The following is a 19,300-nucleotide window of genomic DNA, read 5'->3' on the forward strand; positions in this document are numbered from 1 at the left end:
TCTGTGATAGGGAAGTTAGATTCTCTATTGCTTTTTGGAGATATTTTTATAGCACATGCAATGGAATAATTGAATGACTATTTTCAAAGATAAGAGTCATCATTTATTTTCCTTGAGTTCCTTCTGTGGAGAAGGATTTGGGATGAGTGGCATAAGTTGGGGCTAAAAAATGTGCCTGGTCATCCTAGCTGCTCTGTCTTTCCTGGACTCCAGGGAAAGGCACCGCAGTTCACTCAAGGCAAGAAAGAACAGATGGTTAAACTTAAAAAGGACCCCTTGTGGCCGATTTTAAGAGCAAGGGTTGTTTTTATTTATTTATTTTCCAACTGCATTGGCTAAAAGAGTTATTTTCCCTTGAACCTTTAAGCACCAGATGGGCCTGCACCTCCCAAGGACTCTTTTCTTCTTTAAAAGCACAATTGTTGTTCAGTTTCTCTCAGGTGCAGATTCATTAGCTCTTGACTGGCTTTCCTTGTTTGCCGACTACTTGTGGAAAAAGCCATTTACCCTGGTGAATGTCAAGGTTAGTGCAAACCGTCCTTGTCATCAGTCTCTCTGGCAGAAGGTCAGGGATAAGCTTTCCTCAAATGGGCAGCGTCAAACAAAGCAGAGACGGACTTAACTCACCAAAAGAAAGAAAGGAGGCCTGCTCAGGAGTTGATAAACATTCCTGTGAGCTTTGAGGACAAAAGATTAACTCCTCCTCTGCCACTTGGAGACCCGCTCACTGGGAGAAGCCTTATATATCTGGATTTTTCAGAGCATGTGTGATGTGCTGATAAGGTAATGAATAGCTGTCCACATCTACCCGTTCTGTATCTATATTCATCTTCATAGCAGCCTGTGGAATCATCTCGTTTAAGCAAGTATTGTGACTTACAAAATATCTGTTTCAGCAGTGTATACCATTTCCTGGCCATGCTCTTGTGGGTCATTTTTAGTTTCTCCCCTATGTTCACTTTCACTGACAAGTTATAACCACATCTGAAGTGTTGCCACAGTTGGAAGTTGCCAAATTTCAATTTATTTTCATAAAATAATAAAACTTTGGTGTTGGACATTACTTCAAGAGAGGTCTAGTCCAACCTTCCATCTATCAAATACTCTGAGTGACTGTGACAGATCTCACCCAATCTGTTTAGTCCCTCCCAGTGAATGAAACGTCCCCAACTCACTGGACAGTTATTCTTTCTGGGGTGTGGAAGGCTTTATTGTTACAAGGAAATCTTTCCTTAAACCTAGCTGAAATTCATCATCTTGGAAGCTTAATCTGTCCAGTTTTGCCTTTTAGTTTAGTACAAGAAGCCATTATTAAGCCAACACAGCAGGTCCCCAGATATTTCGAAAAGTCACTGAGGTCACGCTGAGGTATTTTCCTCTTGTGGCTTACTGTCCCACTGCCCACTTCTTACATGACATGATGGCCAGACTGCATTTTTCTCTTTGTGTTCCTCTGAATGACCATTAGTTTTGAGATGTATCCTTGAAAGATGGGATACAGAAATGTGAATATGCATTATGCATCTTCATGTGTCAGATGATATATTATTTATTATAATATATATATATATATATTTGCAATTCTTCCAGTCCATCAATTCCTGCATTGATTCACTGAGAAATCAACTAATACCAAAAAGCTTTTATATATGCTCCAACCAGGCAGACTTGCTCTCATCTTTCTGTATTCCAATCACAACTCACACACTGCATATACATTCTTAGTTATTGTATCAAGTTTTTAGTTTGTTTGCTAGCCATACTTGGCCACCTGTTTTATTAATATAATGAAGTCCACATTATTCTTCCAGGAAAGTTCTAGGGACCCTGTATGTTGGTCTCTCGGGGCCACCATTTACTGTCCTTGTCCTTACTATTCTTTCCTTAGTGGTTTGCTAAGCAATTTTGTTTCTCTTTCAAAGTTATCTTCAGCACTCTTGGTCAAATCACTAAGATGTCAACCCTGGCATGATTTTAATGATAAAACACACTGTCAGCCAAACGAGTCCTAGTCCTTGGCATGGAACATCACTTAGTCCTCAAAATCAAAATCGTTAGAAATTAATGTTGATGTCTGCTTGGTTAAATTTGTCCCGCATGAAATAAAATGGGAAAAATTTGAGTTCTTATATCCCCTGCATTTTGTCTTCTTCATATGATCCAATTTTGCTTTCTTTTGAATTTCGCAAGATTGTGAAAATTTCAAAAGATTATGCAAATATTTTCTTGGCATCTAATCCTACAGACTTTCTTTCATCCTCCCTAGAATTCCTCCTCAGCATATAATGATCAAAGTATTAAAAGGGCGTCTTCCTTACCTTTCCCTCATTCACCTTCTCCTCTATCAAGGAGACAAGTTACTATTCATAGCACATGCAATAGCTGAGTAATTGAGGAAGGAAAATTAACCTAGAGCAGCTCAAGGCTTAAGGATAATTTCTGCAGGGTCCACATTTTGTGGACATCCAGATAAACTAATATTTTGTGTGACTTCTCTCGAAACTGTCTCAGAAGTTGGCATGGCTTGCTTGTGTTATGTATTCACTCCTGAATGACTTTATTTTTATTTAAACCAGTCTGAGAACCACATTCTTTCTTTCCCCATCTCCCAAGACCTTAGCAATGGACACTATACTACTACTAGATGTAAGTCTCACTTCTTCAAGAATGTTAGAAGGGTTTTTCTTGTGTTTTCTCATCGTTAGTGGAAATACTTGCATTAACTCCTGTTCCTGCCCCCACAGCCACCACACACTCATTCAGACACTCAACAGCTTAGATGTTAGGAACTTGCAACAGCTTTCTAATTAGGGACCCTGTCTCTAGGCTCAAACTACCAACTCTATAAAAAGGCAAGCATAAAATGTACTTTTGTAATTATTTCACAACTCAGAATCTCTGAATTTTTTCCAATGTACATGCAACAAACAAAGTTTCATCATTGTAACTAGGTTTACATAGTTTATGGTTAAAAAAAAAGTCTAAACACAATAAGTCTTTACACTTGACAAATATAGGGAGCATTACAATAAACATAAATTGAACTATCACTAGTTTCATTATTTTCATTAAAAGTGACCTTCCCATTCTCGAGTTTATCAAATGATCCATTTAACACTGTACAGACCAGGTGGAGCCATTTTTATCATTAGAACGCATATGTGATTGCTGAACTTGTCCATGATGTGGCAAAAATAAAACTGTTCTAAACTGAGTTTATACTTGCTTTCCTGCTAATGTACCCTCATTGCTACAAGGCTTCACTGGGCCCCTGGGTGCTGTATGCTGAGCACCCCCAGCGTTCCTCCCCTCCCCACCATAGCCCCTATTGATGGCATAATCTGCACAGGTTGTGAGAGGAGAGGACACTTGGAGACTACACCTGCTAAAAAGAGGAAAATCAATATTCATCATCCCAAAATACAGAACTACTGGCACGCAAACCAGTTGCTCAAGGTCTCTAGGGTCGAGAAGGAGAGCCCCTCTAAGAAGGACATATGCTTAGAGAGAAGTCAATACATATAGCCTAAATAATAAGGGAAGTGAGGATGAAAGAGCAGGATGGGATATCCCCATGCAGGTCCTCTGTTCTGCAGCAAATATCAGAGGGAAAATAGAGCCATTTTTATATCAAAATATTAGGTGGCGATCTTTCTGAGTGTAATCTACAAATCCTAGTATTCTAAATGCTCTTTAATGCTAAATTCAGTGGAAACAAATCTACTGTAATTCATTTCTTAACTATTACTCCCACTTTTACTACTTTATCTTTTCCAATTAGGCTCTTTTCTAATAATTGATATTTCAGGTTAGAATTTCATCATTTCATATCAGAGATGATTTGTTGAAAAACACGAATGTAGATTTGCATTCTTAAAAAGAAATCTCACAGAGGAGAGAGGTTGATAAAACCAAACCCATATACTATAACCCAAGAAAGGATTGTTGCATATTTGCAATTCATATTTTAATTACAGAAGCAATGCACAAATGTAAATAAATGTGCTTTATAAATTGTAGATGGATAGACTAAAAGAGTAGAAATCATACTTCATATATCCCTGATCTCACTCCTCTCCACAGAACTAATTGCTAGTTCTAATCACTTAACTCTATCTTCCTGACTTTGTACTATTAATTTACATAAAATACATATTCACATGTGTTTAGTACATAAATAAATGGTTTACTTTTGCAAAATAGTGTAGTCCTCAATATGAATTTTCTAGTTAAATAACTCTCTTGAAGATCTTCCTGTTCCACTATTTGCGAATCCACCTTATTCTTTCAGATTTCTGAATAGTTTCCCATAACATGGATTAACTTAATTCACATTAATTTATTGGGATCTCTTACCCTCAGTTTTTTCTCAATTACCAGGAAAAAAAATTAAAATTAGTATCATTTTACCTACTTCTTTGTGTGTTTTTCAGGCATTGCTCATGTGTAAATAATGAGAAATATAGAATTTTTAGGTCAAAAATCTATGGAAGTTTTGATAGAAACTGACTAACTCTCTAAAAAGACTACACATTTATGTTACCACACATTGCTGGTAACCTATCAACTAATGAGTAATAACTGTAGTGTGTGATGGTTTGCATTTCTCCACACATGCTCAAATGCTATATAATTTTTTTTAATCCCTTGATGTGTTTTGCTTTATATTTGAATGTTCTTTTTACTTAAGGTATGTATTTACAGTTATCTGTCATCTATTATTTCCTGTTCACTTTTTGGACAATGCATTGAGATAATTGTTTTTCTTAATCCTCAATAAACAGAAAGGTAGGTAGGTAGATGGATTAAGTATGATTGCTTTTCTTCATATAGTTCAGTTATATTTTTCAGTCTGTCATTTGCTTTTTATTTTAGCCTATGGAATCTTGGTCATAAAGATTTAAGTTTTTTGCTATAAAATCTGTTAATATTTCCTTTGTAGATTCTGAATTATTTTCTTTTTCCTGAAAAGTTTTCTCAACTCTAAGGTTTAAAAAAAGTGCCCTAAATTTTCTCCTTTAAAAGTTTTATTATCTTCCTTTTATCATTTTTAATGTGACTTTATTATTTCATCCAAGTATTTAAAACAAGTATTGATTTATATGAAAAGATATTTTATTCTCATTGAGATTATTATCTTTTTCTTTTAATTATTATTTATTTACATTACTAGATTTCCTTAATTTGAGCCATTCTTGCATAATTTGCATTTTCTGCTTGTTTAGGATTTAATGTCATCCATTGATAGCCAGATTTACTTATATTTATTATATTTGCTTATCTTTGATATATTTGCTTATATTTTGCATCTATGTTTAACATTAAGATAATAAGATTGGCTTTTAGGGCCTCCCCGGTGGCGCAGTGGTTGAGCGCTGGGTTGCGAAGCTGCCGCAGCCTCTACAGCACCGGTTCAATCCCCGGGGGCTCCCCGGCCACCAGAGGAGGGTCCCACATGGCGCGCAGACCTCTCCTGCCGTCCGCTGCTCCCCTCAGCAGTGTACTTCAGTCTGCCTGCTCTGCTCTCAGCTCTGGCTCTGGTGAATTCACTCACCCTCCCACGCATCTGACTATAACCAGTACTTGTATAAATAAAAAATAAATAAATCTTTAAAAATAAAAAAAAAAATGGCTTTTAGTTTTGTTTCTTGTTGACTTTTTACATAATTTTTCTCTTGCTTGGAAATCAAATGTACCAATATTATTGAATGTATTAGGAGAGTTCCTTTTATCCTATGTTCTAGAATACTTTTATAATATGATTTCCTTGAAACTTTTGAGAATATAATTAACTACCTAAACATTTAGAGTAATGCATATATGAGAAAAATATAGAGAAGTTCACAAAATATAGTTTATAGTTCAAATATTATCACAACTGAACCTCCATGTGATGCCTGCCCAGATCCTGAGATAGACTCTTAATGGTCCCAGGATGCCTTCCTGTCCTGTCTCCTTCTAACCATTACACTCTTCCACCTCTTCAAATGCAATCAATATTTTAATTGTGAACATTTTAATTTCCTCTGCTTGTGAACTGAATATCAGTGGACTTACATAGCATCTGTCTCCTTTCATGTTCAACTTCTTTTTTTTTTAAGATTTATTTATTTATTTACACAAGCACTGGGTACAGTCAGAAGTTCAGGAGGGTGAGAGAATTCACCAGAGCCAGAGCAGGGAGCAGAACAGGCAGATTTTCTAAATACACTGCTGAGGGGAGCAGTGGGCGGCAGGAGAGGGCAGGAGAGGTCTGTGCGCCTTGTGGGACCTTCGCGGAGGGCCTGGGATCGAACCCGTGCTGCAGAGGCTGCCGGCATCTTCGCAGCCCAGCACTCAACCACTGCACCGCCGGGGAGGCCCTCACCTTCTTTTTTTTTTAAAAAAAAAAACACTTTTCCATTTGCCTGACCCCCTAGAGCCTTTATTCTTATTTATTTATTTATTTATTTATTTATTTATTTATTTATTTTGTGGGACCCTCGCCGGCGACCAGGGATCGAACCAAAGCAGCCTGGCAGCCCAGTGCTCAACCGCTGCGCCACCAGGGGAGGCCCCCTCAACTTCTTTTGTTGAGTATTATACCTGCTAGTCCCATATGTAACAGCAAGCTATCCATTTCATCACTATAATCAATCCATAATATCCCATTATACTATATACTTACCTCATATATTTTTTCAGATTTTGGTTACTGTGAACCAGGCTTCTGTGGACATCCTTCAATTTTTCTTGATCCATATGTGCATGTTTCCTATTGGGTATTCAAAGGAGTAGAATTTCCTTAGTAGATAATGTCAAGCAGTGATATTACTCAACAAACCCAGCAGCTGTGACCAGCAGTCATGCTCCCCAACCTCTATGTTTGCTGGGTTTTCCATTGCCAGTCTTTAAAATTTTAGTCTAGAGAATGTACACCAATATCTCAGTTATTTCAATTTACTTATTCCTTTTCTGAGCATCTATTCTTACATTTATTGGTAGTTCAGATATTCTCATTTTGAACTGCTCATTCAAGTCTCCAATTCATTTACGTTGTGTTTGGGGTCTATGCTTTCTAGAAGCATTATAACCTATAACCTAGATGAAGCTGATTTTGTTACTCGTGTGAGGAAGGTTCAAAAAATCTTTCTTCTTCCTATGGATTCCAGGAGAAGAAATGATTTAGAGAAAAATTTTAAAATGTTTAGAGAAATGATTACATTCTTACTTGTCTACATAGGTCTCCATTTTAATCATATTTCCACATGTACGAGTCTGCTTCTGAATGTATTCAATTTCATAAGTATATTTTTCAAAAATGCTCTTCTTTAATTACTGCAACTTTATTATAAGTTTGATAACTAATAGAAAAAGTCCTAGTAAATATTCTTGGCCCTTTTCTTTTCTAATACTCATTTTAGAAGTGGCTTGTCTCTTCCATACTAGAATCTATGGGTGAATTTGAGCTTGTATTAAAAGTAAATTTTAATTCATAGAGAATCAATGTTTTTACAATTGACTCTTCAAATCAAGGAATATGGTATTTTCTCAATTTATTTTGAACTACTTACTATCAATATTCTTTTAAAAAATTTCTGTGTAAAAGTTACTTACAGCTTCCATTAACTTTGTTATTCTTATGCATTCAAATGGTTTCTTTAGGCATATTTTATTTTCTTCTAACTTTTTGAGACTAGTATACAGATATAGAATTGATTTGGAGGCATTATCTTCTTATTTAAAAGCTTGCTGCCTCATTTATTAACTCTAATAATTTATCTGGAAAATTCTTTTAGAATGTTATGATTATAGTAATAACATTTAAAAATAAAAATTTTATTTTTTAATTTAATACTTCCTTCTTTTGTTTGCTTTTAAATCTTATTGCCTTGAAAATGACACCCAGTAACATGTTGAACAGTGCTAGACAAAGTATCCTTGAATCATTCCCAATATTGAATATACTCAGTATTTCACTATGAAGTATAATATTTGTTGCTGTTTTATTTATCATTATAATTTATTGCATGAGGAAATTTCCTTTTGAGTCCTACTTTGCTGAGATGTTTTGCTTATGTCTGTCCTTCTTTGTTTGAATCAGAAATAGCAAATATTTCTAAAATTGCCTTTTCAGTATTTATTGAAAATATGTTTTTATTTCCCTTTAATGTGTTGATGTGGAAAATTACATTAATTAATTTTCTAATGTTAAACTTTGCATTTTTTGGAATAAAACCAACTTTATCATGAAATGTGACCATTTTTTATTTATTGCTTCATTCAGTTCGCTCTTATTTTGTTTAGAAATTTTGCATCTATGTTTATAAAAGAAATTGACCTGCAATTGTCCTATTTGCAATTTTTTGACAGTTTTGGTAAAGAGGTCATGCATACTACATAAATTGAGTTGGAAGTGTTCCCTAATTTTGTTTCTGTTTTCTCTTCTTTGGAAGAGGATGTCATGATTTTCTCTTTTAATAGCTGGTAAAATTCGCTTATGAAGCCATCTGGCCATGGACTGCATTTTATTTTTTGTAGAAGACTTTTAACAGGGAAGTCATTTTTGTTTAACAGTTATATACATTCAAGTTTTCTGTTTCTCCATCCTCCTGTTTTTGTAAGATAAATTTCCCTAAAAATGTGTTTATTAAATGTTACATTTTCTTGTGTTTGACATAAATTATTCATAAAATAAGCATGTGATTTTTATAAGTTCTATAGCAATGTCCTATTTTTCATACTTGATTTTGATATCCATTTTTCTCACCAATTTTGTTAGAAAACTGAAATTTCTCAATTTCAGAAATTTCTCACAACAGTTGACACTAGACTTTATTGCATGTTTGTTTTCTATTTCTTTAATTTCAATTGGAACTATATTTTTCTTTCTTCTACTTTTTTTTGGATTTCTCACACTTTTCTCAATTTCATTAAATGGGAGCTCAGAGTATTTTTTGAATTTGTTGTCTTCCTATCTATGTATCTAAATACATGACTATCATCTAAATTTCCTTAGTTGCAAACTTCAAGTTAAATTTTCATTACCACTCATAATCTTATAATTTCCCTTACAATTTATTTTTGATGCAAAATCTATTTAGAAGTACAATTTTTAATTTTCAAACATATGGGTACTTACTACTTTGTTATTCTTTTTGTTTCTAGCTTAATTACCTCTGTGGTTAAAGAACATACTCAGCATGAATACAGTCACTTGAAATTTGTTTAGGCTTTCTATATGAATCAACAAATGATCAATTTCAGTTAATGTTTTATGTGCACTTCATATGACTTGCCTGGCAATAATATACTCACAATCTACCTTTTCATTAATGATTGCATGGTATACATTTTCTACTCTTTCAATTGCCACATTTCTTACATTTAAAACCTCTATTTATTTTCATATAGGTGAATTTTACTTTTTTACTTAATCTGAAAATTTTGTTATTTTTGGAGCATTTATTTTTTTACATTTATTTAATTTCTTAATTTTTTTATTATAAATTTTATTTTATATTTCCCATACAATTGTGACCCCCTTATTTTGACCACAACCCCTCCCCTACCCACCCCCAGCCCACCATAGAGTGTCTCTGGTTCATAGTTGTTTGTTGATTTTGAATTTTACTTTCTTATAGTTATTCTTTTTCCTGGTCCCTAATTTAAGATTTCTAGAATCCTGCTATGAGTGAGACCATCTGGTATTTTTCATTTTCTTTCTGGCTTATTTCGCTGAGCATGATCCCTTTCAGCACCATCCATGTTGCTGAAAATTGCATGTGTTTCTCTTTTTTGAATGCTGAGTAATATTCCATGGTGTATATGTATCATATCTTCTTGATCCAGTCATCTATTTTGGGGCATTTGGGTTGTTTCCAAAGCTTAGCTATTGTAAACAGTGCTGCTATAAACATAGGGGTGCAGGTGCTCTTTGGAATTGATGTTTTTGTGTCCTTTGGGTAAATACCTAGGCGTGAAATTGCTGGATCATATGGAAGCTCTGTGTTTAGTAGGTCAAGAAATCTCCACACAGCTCTCCATAGTGGTTGGACCCATTTGCGCTCCCACCAACAGTGCAGGAGAGTTCGTTTTTTTCCACATCCTTGCCAACATTTGTTGTTGCTAGATTTTTTAATATGTGCCATTCTCACTGGTGCAAGATGGTATCTCATGGTAGTTTTGATTTGCATTTCCCTGATTACAAGTGCTGTTGAACATTTTTTCATATGCCTGTTGGCCATTTGCATTTCCTCTTCAGAGAAATTTCTTTTTAGCTTTTCTGCCCATTTTTTGATTGGATTATTTTCTTTGTTTTTGTTGAGTCTCCTCAGCTCTTTGTAGATTATTGTGATCAGTCCTTTACCATTAGTGTTGTGTGCAAAAATGTTCTCCCAGTCAGTGGGGTTTCTCTTTGTTTTTGTTATTGTCTCTTTTGCTGTGCAGAAGCTCTTTAATTTGATGTAGTCCCAGCTGTTTATGTTTGCCTTCACTATCACTGCTTTGGGTGATGTGTCTGTAAAGATGTCTTTGATATGCATATCACGTGGTGTTTTGCCTATATTTCCTTTATGTATTTTATGGTTTCAGGTCTTATGTCTAGTTCTTTAATCCATTTTGAGTTGGTTTTTGTGCATGGTGTGAGGTAGTGGTCAAGCTTCATTCTTTTGCATGTAGCGACCCAGTTTTCCCAACACCATTTATTGAACAAACTTTCTTTGCTCCAATGCATATTCTTTGATCCTTTGTCAAATATTAGTTGACCATAAATCTGTGGGTTTGTTTCTGGATTTTCTATTCAATTCCATTGGTCTGTATGTCTGTTCTTGTTCCAATACCATGCAGTTTTGATGATTATGGCTTTGTAGTATAGTTTGAAGTCTGGGAGTGTGATGCCTCCATTCCCTTCTTTTTTTTTTCAGGAGAGCTTTGGCTATTCGGGGTTTTGGGTGATTCCATATGAATTTCATCAATAATAGTTCTATTTCTTTGAAGAATGATATTGAAATTTTTATTGGAATAGCATTGAATCTGCATATTGCTTTTGGTAGGATGGCCATTTTAATAATGTTTATTCTTCCAATCCATGAGCAGGGGATGTCTTTCCATTTCTTTGTGTCTTCTTCTATTTCTTTTAACAGTGTTTTATAGTTTTCCTTGTATGTGTCCTTTACCTCTTTTGTTAGATTTATTCCCAAGTATTTGATTTTTTTTGTTTTGATAATAAAAGGGATTTTTTTTATTTCTTCTTCTTCAGATTTATTGTTTGTGTATAGGAAGGCTACTGACTTTTGCATGTAGATTTTGTATACTGTCACTTTACTGAATTGATTGATGAGTTGAATTAGTTTTTCTGTGAAGTTTTTTGGGTTCTCTATGTATATTATCATATAATCTGCAAATAGTGATAGTTTGACTTCTTCTTCTCCTATTTGGTTTCCTTGTATGTCTTTCTCTTGTCTTATTGCTCTGGCTAGGATTTCCAGTATTATATTGAAAAGCAGTGGTGAGAGTGGACATCCTTGTCTTGTTCCAGATCTTAATGGAAATGCTTTCAGCTTTTCACCATTGAGAATGATACTGGCTGTTGGCTTGTCATATGATGTGGAGGTATGTTCCTTGTATCCCAAGAATTTCAAGGGCTTTAATCATGAATGGGTTTTGTCAAAAGCTTTCTCGGCATCTATTGATATTATCATATGGTTTTTATATTTCTTTTTGTTGATGTGTTGGATAACGTTGATTGATTTTCAGATGTTGAACCATCCTTGTGTCCCTGGAATGAATCCTACTTGGTCATGTTGAATTATCTTATGGATACATTGTTGGATTCTGATAGCTAAAATTTTATTGAGGATTTTTGCATCAGTGTTCATTAGGGAGATTGGCCTGCAGTTTTCTTTTTTGTGTTGTCCTTGTTCAGTTTTGGTATTAGTGTAATGTTGGCTTCATAGAATGTGTTTGGTATTATCCCTTCCTTCTCAATTTTTTGGAAGAGTTTGTGAAGGATAGGCACTAATTCTTCTCTGAACATTTGGTAGAATTCATTTGTAAATCCATCAGGTCATGGGCTTTTGTTTTTGGGGAGGTTTTTGATTACCATTTCAATTACGCTCCTTGCAATTGGTCTGTTTAGGTGTTCTATTTCTTCTTTATCTAGCTTTGGGTGATTGTAGAGTTGTAGGAATTTGTCCATCTCCTCTAGATTGTTGAACTTGTTCCCATATAACTGTTCATAGTAGTTTCTGATTATTCTGTTGATTTCTTCTGTGACCATTGTGATTTCTCCTCTTTCATTTGTGATCCTGTTTATTTGTGCTTTCTCCTTTTTTCCTTTGTGAGCCTGGCTAGGGTTTTGTCTATTTTATTTATTTTTTTGAAGAACCTGCTCTTGGTTTCATTGACCTTTTGGATTATTTTTTTTTTTTTAGTTTCGATTTCATTTATTTCTGCGTTGGTTTTTATCATTTGTTTTCTTCTACTGGATTTGTTTTTTTTTGTTGTTGTTGTTCTTTTTCTAGATCTTTGAGCTTCGAGATTAGGTTGTTTCTTTGAGTTCTTTCTTGTTTCTTGATGTGAGCCTCTATTGCTATATATTTTCCTCTTATTACTGCTTTTGCTGCATCCCATACATTTAGGAAATTGGTGTCCTCCTTGTCATTCAATTCAAAGAATTTTTTAATTTCTTCTTTGATCTCCTCATTAGTCCAGTGGTCTTCCAGTATTGTGGGTTTCAATCTCCATGAGGTAGGAGAGTTCCTTGCCTTCTTTTTATGGTTTATTTCTAGTTTGATGCCTTCATGGTCAGAAAAGATGCTTGGTATGATTTCAATCTTGGTGTATCTGTTGATGTTTTTCTTGGGTCCCAGTATGTAATCGATCCTGGAGAATGACCCATGTGCGCTTGAGAAAAATGTGTACTCAGATTTTTTTTGGGTTAGTGTTCTATAGATATCTCTTAAGCCCAAGCGCTCTAGATCCTTATTTAGAGCTTTAGTGTCTTTACTCATTTTTTGTCTCGTTGATCTATCCATTGTTGATAGTGGGGTGTTGAAGTCTCCCACTACATATGTGTTTTCTCTGATGTCTGTTTTCAAAGATGATAACAGTTGTCTGATATATTTTGGTGCTCCTTTGTTTGGTGAATATATGTTAATGAGTGTTATTTCTTCTTGAAGTATGGTCCCCTTGATCATAATGTAGTGACCATTGGGGTCTCTTTTACCTTTTTGAGTTTGAAATCTGCTTTATCTGATATAAATATAGCTGTTCCTTCTTTCTCTTTTGGTCCATTTGCTTGTAGGATTGTTTTCCATCCTTTAACTTTGAGTCTATATTTATATTTTGTAGCTAAATGTGCTTCCTGGAGACAGCAAAAGGTTGGATTTGGTTTCTTAATCCAGCCTGCTACTCTGTGTCTTTTTATTGAAGAGTTTAGTCCATTTACATTTAGAGTTAATATTGATATGTTAGCATCTGTATTTGCCATTGTGATTTTATTTGTTTATTCTTTTAATAACTTTTTATTTTTGGCCTTCTTTCATTGTTATTCGTCCCTCTGAGCTTCTGGCTTTAGAACTCCTTGTAGTATTTTTTGGAGTGGGGGTATAGTCGTAATGAAATTCCAGAGTTTCTGTTTTCTGGGAAGGTCCTTATTCTTTCTTCATAGAGGAAGGAGAGTTTTGCAGGATAGAGTATTCTTGGTTGGCATCTGTTTTCTTGGAGTCTGTTGACCATGTCTCTCCTCTCTCTCCTTGCCCGTAGTGTTTCTTCAGAGAAGTCTGATGTCAGTCTGATTGGTTTTCCTTTGAATGTTATCTGTTTCTTCCCTCTTGTCAGCTTCATTATTTTTTTCTTGTCTTGGATTCTTGGGAGCTTTACTATTATGTGTCTTGCTGTATTTTTCCTTTTGTTGTGGAAGTTTGGTGTTCTTCTTGCTTCTTGTATATCTATTTTCAGCTCCTTCTTCACGTTTGGGAAGTTCTCTTCAATTATCTCCTTGAATATTTTCTCTGTTCCTAGGTCTCTCTCCTCTCCTTCTGGGTTCCTATAACTCTTATATTTCCTTTCCTCATGGAGTCGGATATTTCCCGAAGTCTTTCTTCCATCCTTTTCCCTCGTTCTTCTCTTTCCTTTTCTGTGTTGGTTCTTTTTATTTCTGTGTCTTCAAGAGTACTTATTCGTTCTTCCGTTTCATCTATTCTGCTTTCATTGCTTTTTGCAGAGTTCTTTAGCGCTTCCATTAATTCTTTGATCTCCTGCATTTCTTTTGCTTCCCTCCTTAGGGAGTCAATTTCATTCTTCTGAGCATTGTTTTCCTTAATGACTTCCATTAGTTTTATCATCACGGCAATTTTAAATTCTTTTTCTGGAAGGCTCAGAAGTTCTTCCAAGTCACCGTAGTTGAAAGCTGTTTTTTTTTGGTTTTTTTTTTTTTTGTTTTTTTTTGTTGTGTCTTTTTCTTGAGTCGTTGCTACTTTGCTTGTAGTTTTTCTTTTCCCTGCTGCCTGTCTTCTAATTTGCTTTATGCGTTAGGACACTGTGCCGCTGGTACTGGTTAGCATCTTTTTGGTGTGTTCTTTCAGGAGTTTCAGAAACTGGCAATCCAAACGAATCAAAAACTATTATGCCAGAAGTCTAGTGAGGTAGTGGTACTTTGAGATGTTAATGGTCACTGTCACAGAATCTCTTCTCCTTCTGTGTGTAGTTACAAAGGTGTGTCTTGAAGTCCCACAGACTTCCTTGGAGGTGGGGCAGCTGGATTGCACTCTGGGTTCCAAATCTCTGGATCCTCCTCTGGGCTCTGACTTCTTGCCAGATGGGACTGGGCTTGTGGGGGCCTTCAGCTCACCTCTGACTGTGCAGGGAACCTTCTCCCTCTGGCTCCACAGGGAGCCTTCTGCCAGATTCAAGCAGTCTTTATTGAAGAAAGGTCCCTGTTCTAAAATGGCGCTTTGGAGACAGGCACACTCTTCCGCGCGCCTTGTCTGCCCCAGCTGTGGATGCCCGCTCCCCCTTTGGGTATGGACTGCTGGCCTGAAGGGGCCTGGCGTGGGCAAACTTCCCAGCTCACCTCTGGCTCTTCCGGGAGCCTTCTGCCGGTTTCAAGCAGTCTTTATTGAAGAAAGGTCCCTATTCTAAAATGGCAATTTGGAGACAGGCATACTTTCCAGCATGCTGGATCTGCCCCGGCCGTGGGTGCCCGCTCCCCCTCTGGGCTCGGACTGCTGGTCAGAAGGGCCCTGGCTTGGGTGAACTTCCCAGCTCACCTCTGACTCCTCTGGGAGCCTTCTGCCAGTTTCAACCAGTCTTTACTGAAGAAAGGTCCCTATTCTATGGGGTGTTGGTGATTATTTTCTGGTTGCTAGGTGGCGCCAGAGATCTCTCCTAGTGTCCTTGGGGAGCTGTTTTTTTTTTTACCCTGTGGGACAGGGGAACAGAGTGGGAGTGGTGGGGAAAGCCTCAACGGCTTTGGGGCCCTGTGTCTGCCTGTGCCCCACCGTTGTGGGGATCCCACACCCCGAATTTCGTGCCCCGGGTCTTAGTTCCAAAACCCTCAGGTCCAAGGCGTGGGCTATAGCCCAGTTCAGTGTCTGCAGAAATGGCGCCTTTTGCATCCTGCTCCCGCATCCAGGCGCCTGGTTTCTGATTACTCAGCGAGGGACATTCACCTCAGTGAGGGCCCCCAAGCAACTCCGTGCAAGCCTAGGTCGCAGGCATGGGGACTTGGGCAGCTGCTATCCGCATATCCTTTTCAAGTGCACCACTTTTCCGCACAAGCTTACCGGCTGGCCTGGGCTGTTTGTAGGTCTCCAGGAGTCTTTGTTTTTCTCTAATGGTACCTGGAGCCATTTGCTCACCTCCACAGCGAATCCTACATGGTTCTCCACAGCTCCAGTCACGGGGTGTGGTGGCTGAAATAGTTACTTTCCACTTACAGTCCTGCTTGATGGGTGGTTTGTTCTTGTTGGTTGTTTTGGTTTTTCTTATTTTCCTCCTTTCTGTTGGTTGGAGAGTGCCGACTTTGTGGGTGAGGGAGGGTAGCAGTGTTCTGAGCTTTCCTCCCTTCTAGTCCTCTTTTATGGCAACTTTCTTCTTTGGGTAGTTTGCTGGAGTCGCCCGTTTATCTTCTGTGTCCCAGTTCTCACTGGGACCTGCCACTTTTCCTCCCTATTCAATTTTTTTAAATGGGAGATCTTGCAGCATTTCCTCGCCGCCATGTTGATCCACCCCTCTCTAGAATTTCATAATTCTCTCTTTTCTGAAATGTCATATAGTTTGAATTGTACAGTTTGTAGCTAGTTCATTTCATTTAGTAATATGCATTTAAGATTCCTTCATGTGTTTTCATGGATTTATAGTTCATTTCCTTTTAGCACTGAATAATATTCCCTTACCTGGATGTACCACAGCTTATTCATTCATTCATCTATTAAAGGACATCTCAGTTGCATTCAAGATGTAGAAATTATGAGTAAAGCTGCTATTATAACAGCTGTGTGTAGGTTTTTGTGTAGACATTCATTCTTTTATATAATTTCTGTTTTTTAATTTCTATTCTCTAGTGAAATATCATTTCTATGGTGTTGGAGGTGGCCACCCTGCACAGTGAGCAGAAGGGCCTTGACCCGAGTCCCTAAGGCATGTGAAAACACATGCGTCTTGGAGGAAAACCTCTGAGTGACAGGACCTGGTGTTGAGAGCCTGGAAAGTTCGCTCATTATTTTGTTGTTGTCAACTGTGGAGATGTACGCAGTTCACTTCCAGGATCTCAACACCAAGTCCTGTCACCCAGAGGTTTTCCTCCGAGACGCATGTGTTTTCACATGCCTTAGGGACTCGGGTCAAGGCCCTTCTGCTCACTGCGCAGGGTGGCCACCTCCAACACTATGGTTTCTTTTAAATGTTTAAACATTATTTTCTTTAGTTCTTTGAACATATTTAGTTTATTTAAAATTTGTCTACTACATATAATTTCTCTGTGTTATCAAAATGTTTCTGTTGACTGACTTTTTACTATGCACAGGCAACACTTTCCTATTTCTTTCCATCTAATTTTTTGTTGATATTTGAAAACACAAATATCTCTTTAAAATATTATATTTAAATATTATAATGTATCAACTTTGCCCCCTCTCACCTGCCCACCCTCTCCAATTTTTCTTGTTGCTACTATTTGGTTTTGTTTGGGTAGCTATTTGTTTACATTTTTGACCAGTTCTTTAATATACATGTTCTATTTAATTTATGTGCACTGAAATCTCTGTATGGCTAGCTTATTGGTAACCTATAAAATGAATTATACTGAAATTTCATTAATTATCTTGAACCAATAATTTCCCCTGCCTTTTCTAAGGGGACTGTGTATATGTTAGAATATGCCCTCAGTGCTTTGGCAAGCAGTTTAAAACTGCCTTCACTTCACTTCCTGCCTTTGGAGAATCTCAAAGTCATCAAAATGTGAGAGACTTGAATCTTCTCAATTATTTTTCTGGGCAAGCAAACAACACTGCACATGGTCTCCTAGAGTCTCATGAATCAGTTGCAGCTTTGCAAAGTCTCCTATGAGCATCTTGTTACCTAGCTTTCCCTTTTTAACTTATTGGTAAGCTTCCTGTTTGCCCTAATAAGCAACTTTAATGTTAAACAATTGCTGTTAATTGTATTCAACAAATGCAGTGGTGTGGGGGAGCTATTTTTAAAGGATGAGTTCTGAGTATAGTGAAGTAAAGAAAAATCTTGAAAGTTGGTGTTTCCAAGGAAATTCCAGACAAAAACAAGCAATGGATAGAACAAAAATATGGTTCAATAAAACAGGCATTTCATTTTTTCATGTGTTACCAAAATTATTTTTGTCTAATCTTATTCTGAATTTATGTACAGGAAAAAAATTAAGAAAATTATATAATGAATGTGGAAGAGTAAAGAGATATAAAGGGAGGTAATGGTTATATATATATATATATATATATATATATATATACTTCACTCAGATGGATATAATGTGACACCAGTAGACTCCGAAAAGTTGTGATATATAAAGTAAAATGTATAATAATGTAAAACATATAATTAAGAAAAAGTGAAAATACACAAACACTTGATTTATAAAAGGAGATATAATTATAGATGCAAAGTATATTTGAATAATAGAAAGAGAATGCCATCAGCATATTTAAAACAACATATTAATTCTGTTTATATGGACATTTTAATGAAATATCTATATTATATCACTATATCTAATTGAATTGATTTAAGAAAAGGTGGAAATGACTAAATAGATAATAATAGGACACTTAAAATCAATCAACTCTGAGTTTATAATCTTGGTAATGACAAATAGATAGTGTAATCAACTATTAAGTTGAGAAAAAATGAAGCACAGAAAAACAAACTGAAAAAAAAAATACAGAGAAGAAAATAAGAGTCATAAAATGGGAAGTTTTAACATGTATGCTGAGACATAACCAGAAGAAAAAGTAGGGAGAATTTTAGAAATAATAATATTTGAAATATAAATACAAATGAATTCCCACACATACTACTAAGTAAAACAAATTACAAGAAAATATACACTTCTCATGGTAAAGTTATTCAAAATCAAAGACAAAGATCTTAAAAACAATTGAGTATAGGACATTACTTTCAAAGAGTCACAACTTCACTGACAGCAGACCTCACAACAGAACAATGGGAACCAGGAAGTATTGAATTCTTCAACTTGTTGACAGAACATAAAAAATGTCAACCAATAATTTTGTAACTAGTGAAATTATTGTTCTGAAATTAAGACATTTTCAAAGACAGTTTACATAAAATCACCTGTAACAGTAACACAATATAAAACAATTACAAGGGGTGTTCTTTTGAAAGAAATAAATCAGTGTCTGAAAAAAGAAAAATACAAAAAGATAAATGGATGGGTAGACCAAAATGAATATTAGCTATGCAAATAAAATGAATAATATGTTTTAGGGCTTTACACAGACACACACAGACACAGGCACATAGACAAAGACATAGACCAGACACACACACACACACACACACACACAATGAGAACATACAACAATAGCAACGTATAAACTGTGAGAATGGAACATGGAGTTAAAGGGTTTTATGGTCCCTGAAATGTCCAGGAAAAAGATGAAAGTATCATTTTATATCAGCTTTTGATAAGTCAAGAATATTTGTTCTAGTCTTTAGTGTTATCACTAAAAATAAATGTTATAGGAAATAATGTTGAGGTAATAAAAAGAAAAAATGAAATAGTAAAATATTTCAATTAATTTATAATTAGGCAGAAAAGAGAAAA

This window comes from Talpa occidentalis, unplaced genomic scaffold (assembly GCF_014898055.3).
Source record: "Talpa occidentalis isolate TD23 unplaced genomic scaffold, MPIMG_talOcc4v2.1 talOcc4.5, whole genome shotgun sequence".
NCBI lineage: Eukaryota > Metazoa > Chordata > Mammalia > Eulipotyphla > Talpidae > Talpa > Talpa occidentalis.